Source organism: Ursus arctos, chromosome X (genome assembly GCF_023065955.2).
Source record: "Ursus arctos isolate Adak ecotype North America chromosome X, UrsArc2.0, whole genome shotgun sequence".
NCBI lineage: Eukaryota > Metazoa > Chordata > Mammalia > Carnivora > Ursidae > Ursus > Ursus arctos.
The window spans coordinates 19,055,147-19,062,000 of NC_079873.1; the positions used below are offsets into that span (position 1 = coordinate 19,055,147).

The following is a 6,854-nucleotide window of genomic DNA, read 5'->3' on the forward strand; positions in this document are numbered from 1 at the left end:
CCAAAGCTTAAGAGAATATCCCTGGAAATCAACAATTGGATCCAGACCTCTCTAGGATTGAGGAGAGGCAGGAGTGGGAAAAGGGACATCCCATCACATTTTAAAGGCCCACAACTGCTATGCTTTGCAGGATACTGGGGAGATACACAGTGGAGGAGGAAAAATCAGTCCCAACAATTATAGTGAACATTTCTAAGCCGTCAACATTAAGGATTAATTTCTAAAACACAAGTTTATAAACAGAAGCTACCCAGCTAGTTATTAACTGAAATGCATATAGTCAAGGAGATGCTGTGCTTATAAAAACACATTCATCATCTTTATCTCTAATTTTAAAATAATTCATTCCCTTGTTGGGTATGCAAGTGAGCAATGGAGAAAGTAGTGCATCTGCAGTACCAGCTGGTGCTAAGAATTTCAACACTTCCAGAAGCTGCAGGCTAGAGAACTTTCCTAGGCACCAGAGGGGTTCTTCTCTCTCAGCCAAGATGCCCCCATTTAAGTCACTTTTGAATTTCATTTTAAGCTTATATTGTACGAGTTCTAGTCTTAGTTGAGAATAGTCTCTAAGTTTCTTGAGTCACTCCCTAGACTCTTTTTCTATTCCATTTTCAGGACTGATCCTTGAATCCATGTTTATAACCAGGCCACGGGTTTTTTCTTGTAGAGTTTCAGGGGTCTGATTATCCTGATTAAAAACAATGGCCTTAAGAGAGTCCAGAAACTGGCTTCTGAGGTCCATTTTTACAATCTGATGGTGCTGGTTAGCAACTGTCAGTACCTGCCCCAGAAGGAGTGGATTGTTCTTCAGCTGGGAGGAAGAAGGCATATGGATTTTGGGAATAATACACCACATAAGCAGGTTTCTACTGGTGTGGCTTTCCATACTGCATTCCCCACGCAATTCAAATCCATACTGCATTCTCCTCAGCATCTCTGAAGCTGATAATCACATTTTTTAAGGCTTCCTAAAGAATTTTCTTAACTGATCTTTTGAATTGTTCCATATCAAACAGGTCAAAGTCTTCACCTCGCCCTTTACTCACTTAAAAAATATCGCAAATTTGCTGGTGCCGATGACATGAAGTATAAATGATGTCTAAAAGGGCTGCATCATCGAGACTTGCAGGCTTCTCCTCACAAAGCAGAACCAAGTTCTAAACAAGAGATTCCTTTTTCTGCCAGAAGTTTGTGGTCTGCAGTTGATTTGCAGACAAAAAATCCCAGCTTGGAGAAGTGCCATCCTTTCAGTCACTGGGATTTTCAAAATGGCTCTCTTGACAAGCTCGGTCACAATTTCATCCATCTCTTTGGCACATCCAACACGGTCAGTCATGCCCCTTCCTCAGCAGCTGTTCCCTAGAGGTGATCCACTTTTAAAATTATACCCAAGAACAGTCTTTCTCAGCTCATCTCCTGAAAGGGGACAAACTCACCCATAAACTCACAACAGTCCTCATTTCACTGTGAGAGTTATTTCCAGGCAGCCCAAAGAAAATATTAACCATGCAGGTGGGACTTGTATACAGCACAGGGGCTTGTGTCCCATCTCCTACTCAGCTGAAAGCTTTGGCAATCGTGGGTGCCTGCAAGTCTTGACCAGCGCGTAAAGCCTCTGATTCCTATTAGAGGGAGGATATTGAACTCTACCTTAAACAATCTTGTTCTTGAAATCCAGCACAACTGGCAGGGCTCCCTCATGTGCCACATAAAACAGATGTCAAAACATTAACTATATTATATTGAGAAATTATAATGCCATCATTAATGTTCTTACATTAATTATTAATCACAAATTCAGCCTACATAATGGTGCTAGGATATTGCAAAAAACAACATTACATTTGCTGTTAATGTTTTTGGAGCAATTCATATATTAAAAAAAAAACCTACACCAAAGAACTGTATAAAGAATTCAGTAATATTTTTAAGCTGCATAATGTTTGGTATATAGTTAGGACATATTAAATTACTATAGCTGAGTTTAAAAATATGGAAAAACGTGGCCCCTTGAGAAAACCCACTTGGTACAAAGTCACCTGCTTAAAGGAGGAGCGTTAAGTATAGATAGGAAATGGATAGGAAATTATCCTCCCACAGAAACAAAGAGGCTCCTAACACAGAGACCTGAACACAATCACATACATGATGAGGTCTATATGCACTCTGACACCTCACATAAGAATGGGATGAGGGGACACTTGGCTACACCCACACTGCACCCATCCTTGTGTTTCTGGATTTCTCCCAGTTCACCCCCTTTTTCTCACTTATTTCCCTTTTTTGTTTTTCTCTACTTTTTCCCACATCTCCTGTGTTCTCGTCCATTTTGCTGATATGTGTATGCATATACATACACACACACACACACACACAGTGATTCTCTGACTGGAGACGGGATTCCAACCATGAAGAGACTTTCCTAGAGGTGGCTGTGAAAGAACTTGTATGGAATCCATTTGTCACATATGTATGGATTCCTAAGTTAGACTGGCCCAAGGATGACCAGGGAGCACATCCACCATCTCTTCCTTCCCTCTCACTATCAACATGTCCTATTTCAACCTTCAGGGTCTCACCTACCTTTTTCTAAAAGGGCAATGAAACCATATCAGTCTCCAGATAAAAGGGATTAAAAGCCACATGGAGTAAATTTGTCAAAATGAACTGAGGAGCTAAAAGCCCACACCATGTAGGAAAAGGGGCTGGATAAAATAAGGAAATAAGTCTTCCTGAGGTACCACCACCAGCTCACACAGGAGTTGGGATCATACTCCCTAGTTTAGCATTCAGAGATCAATACATCACAATCCAAATGGCAGAAGGAGTACAAAGGTAGAGAATGGAATTCCCTAAATTGAAGGGTTACATACATTGGTCACCAGAATTGAATTAATTTCTGAAGCTGGAATAAAGTCAATAGCCAACAAATAACCAAGTCTTTTCAGGAGGCTTCGAAAATACAAAAGAGGCTCCCAAAGAATACCAAGAGAATCCGTGTACTCCTACACGACAGCTGAGGGATAAGTTTGAACTGGAGATAATCCATTATGAAATTTTCCTAAATAACGAGGAGGCATTCGCCCCAAAGAAAGCTGGAATATATGGCAGTGTCTGCATGCACTCTGACCATAAAAGAATGAGGGGATGAAGAGATGCTGCCTTTACCTCCCACCCAGTTCTGAAGTAAGTAGAATGAATGAAGAAATGCACTCAAATACCTATAATATATGTACTGTAGGTCTGATACATCTCTGAAAACCTACCTTGAATACGATGATCTATAGAACATGTCCTCAAATATTCGAGTTTTGTTAGATACCCCAAAGGCCAAAACAATAAATGCAAAGTACCCCATATCATACAAAAAAGTTCTAGGGTATCTTACCAAAAACTCACCCCAAAATGGTTCAGCTACATTAGCTCATTCCACACTTTCAGGACATAAAAACTTGAGTTGGAAGGAGGAAAGGAATTTTGGAGGAAGGTGTCAGTGTAGCAGGTACTTCCTGCCCAATTCGGACTTTAGGCCTCCTTCCCTTGCCTAAGCTTGTAATTTAACATTCTATTTATATAGAAGGTATGGGCTGGGGAAATGCCATATTTGAAGACCAAATTTATTTTCTAAATTGCATGCTCTGCTAGGTCTGAAGTATTGGTTGTTTACTTATCTTAGTCTCTTCTCTGAGAATCCATGCAATCTTCTAATGGCATCAGCTGCTGGAGAATAACATGGGGCAGGAATGATCCAGTGAAAGTCTCATGAAGCCAATGACTACTGGATTTGTTTTCCGCTGAAGGTGACACCATTGTCTGCTTGAATGTGGTAGGAGGATAAAAACACAAAACACAGTGCAAATGAGAGTCCTTGCATATTGCCTCCATAGTGATGTGGACAGGGCTTCTCTGTAAAGGTATCTATTGCATCTGTGGTCAGAGGTATGCCTGAGAGAAAGTTAGGGTGTCAGGTCTAGTTTTTCTGACTATGAGACATGGAGATCTCTTCTGTACTGGTCTGAGGCTGGCACTCTGGGGATGTCTAAGAGGCTACATTGGTCTCATGTGCTGGAATTACTATGTCTTGGTTTGGGGCCAGATTCTGAACTGGAGATGCATTATCATGCCCTGTGTGACAGTCTACCCAGGTGACCATGGTCCTAATTTTGGCAGCTCGTGTTTGATGAACTTTATGATTCTATTGATTTTCATCTTCGAAGGGTCCTTATACATGTATCTCCACAGGGGCACAAAAATACATGTGCATCTTGGGTAATTTGATGATATTTTTTTTCTCTGCAGGGGCAGAGACATGATGATCCAGTCGGCATGCTGCCAGACACCACACTAGGCTGTAAACCCATGGATGACTGCCCACGTGTGATTCAAAAAAAAAAAAAAAGTAAAAAGATGTATTGGAAGACAGTTTTTCCAGGGTAAGTACCTCAGCCTCTATCTCCACTAAACTTACTGATTAGTTCATGAACCATACCCAGGCATCCTCAGAAACGTGGGTGTATCAAAGTCACCAGAGCCTGAGGTGCTGTCACGATCTCTGCATCTGAGACAGCTACATCTGGAGTGTGACTGGACAGTTTTTCCTGCATCTCTGAGACACTGTTAAAGCCTACTCTGCTTCTTCCTAAATATACCACTTTCAGCTAAACTGTATGCTTCTTGTACAATACTCACTTTGTTGGTGTTCTCTTTAAAGACCAATGCCATGATATGGAAGCCAGGGTTTAACAATCCTCACTCTTGTTTTGTTACTTTTTCGATGTCTACCAGCATCCATGAACAAGTAGACAATAGTCTCTCAAATGGGGTGTATCATGTGTCAGATTCAGGCAAGGATGGTGAACAAACACCTAAGACAAACACACTGCCTAGTAGACACGTATTTTAGTCACAGATTCCATTCTGCAGAAATTTTGGTCACTGATAATTTCCCTAAAAATACGTGGCATGGATGAGGAGCCTGAGTGAAAGGTTGTCTGTGTAGCCTAAATGATAGTTTCTAATGCAGACTGTTAGTCAACTCCAGTGCTTGTCCAGTGATCTTATGTAATGGGTTGAACTGGATCCTCAGGAGAAATATAAATTCCAATATGGAATGGGGTTATCATATGTTCTGCCCTCTTTTGCTTTCTCAGAGATTTTAATGCCATCATTTTCGTTCATGAATAGACTTGGATTGTTTCTAGGTACCGGTCCATGGTTTACATAAAGTTAATCTTAGTGGCCAACCAATGATACTTGCTAGAGTAAGAGTCCAGGTCTGGTTATTCAGATATTAGCCCGTCTGTCTCAGGTAGATGGTATGCTTGAGATTTATTCCAAGCAAACAGCTTCAGGAAGCTTGTCTTTTTTTTTTTTTCCTTTTAGAAAATCCTTAATTTATTTACATTTGTGTTAACCAATCACTTTGTAGGGTCATTTACCTTTTATACACTCAAAACCATTAGACCTACATATTTCATTCTCTGGCACTGGTTTCAAATAAGCATACACTTGCTGACACACGTTTCTGCCACATTCTTTTCTTCCCCCATGTGTCTACTAGGCAATGTGTTTGTCTTAGGCAAGTTTAGACTTAGGAGGCAAGTTTAGACTTAGGAGGCAAAAGTCCAGTGGAAAGTACCAGAACAGGGAAGAATATTTGCCTAATTGCCCCATGCCACCAAATGCATTCTTGGAATCTGCTGTGTGTATAAGATGGTATCCTACCCCCACACATGTAACATTTGTCTTTCTGAAAATCAAATCTGATCCTACAAGGAAATCACAAAAAAAATACTATTCTCTCAAGTTATATCAGATTTGTTTTCAAAAGGAAAAAAATCAAGCTAGTTTAAAAAATTGTAAACTGTCCCACATCAAGTATCTAACCATTCATGGAAGTTGGCTTCTCTATTGAGGCTTCATTTATAAGGTGAAAAAAAACAATTTAAGTACAACTAAGAGCTACAGAAATTGAACTAGTGTACTGTTTTGTTTTAATGCATGTGGAATTTTTCTTCTTTACAGTCCTCAGTAAAATTTCCTAACTATCCTGAACTGAAATTTTATTTGCTTAGGTTATCTTTGACCTCTGATTTCCCCAACCATGGACTCTTTACAGCACATGTTAGTTGATCCATCTAGGATCTTTAACCCAACCAGCTATTTTCTCCATGGAAATTGCTGCCATTGGCTCCCATGACACCATTCTTGGGTCCCCGTTCTGGTCTTTCTGGCTACTTTTTTCCAGTGTCCTTTAGTCCCTCTTTTTACACTTCACTTATTTCTTAATTACTGGTTTTTCCTAGGGTACCATTCTTGACCTAGTGTTTCTATAGACATTCCCTGGGCAACTTCACTAAGCCATGAATCAAAGTATCACATGGACACTGATGAATTCAAATTTTCAAACTCCAGCTCTGTCTACCTGCCCTGCCCAATGTTTTTCAGACATTTTAACTTGAAGTGTCCCAAGTACAACATATTTTTTTTTTACTTTCTTCCCCTATTGCCCTTAGACCTCCCCCTTCCTGTATTTTCTACCCTACAACATCACCATCAGTCGTGGAACCCACTAAAGTCTTTTTTAAGGGAGGCTATGCTAGACTCCCTTCCCTCCAGGACCTCACCCATGTTCTTTCTCTACCTGCAACATTCTCAGATATCCCTTCCTTTCATTACCTCTTTAGGATCTTACACTGTTCATGCCCATTCCTCAGAGATGCTCTCTTACCTTTATTTTTTGCAAGCTGTTTCAAAACTGGCTTTTTCTTCTTAGAACTTACTACAGCCTGAAGCAATACACACACTTGAGTGGTTATTAAATAAATGGCTATGTTTTTCACTTCTCCACTGTT

The 6,854-nt window shown here is 40.3% G+C and overlaps 1 pseudogene; it reads right to left on the bottom strand.

The window, feature by feature from the left end:
• Positions 1 to 280: 280 nt before the first annotated feature.
• On the bottom strand, positions 281 to 1,306 carry LOC113242210 (centromere protein N-like; annotated as a pseudogene).
• Positions 1,307 to 6,854: the final 5,548 nt, after the last annotated feature.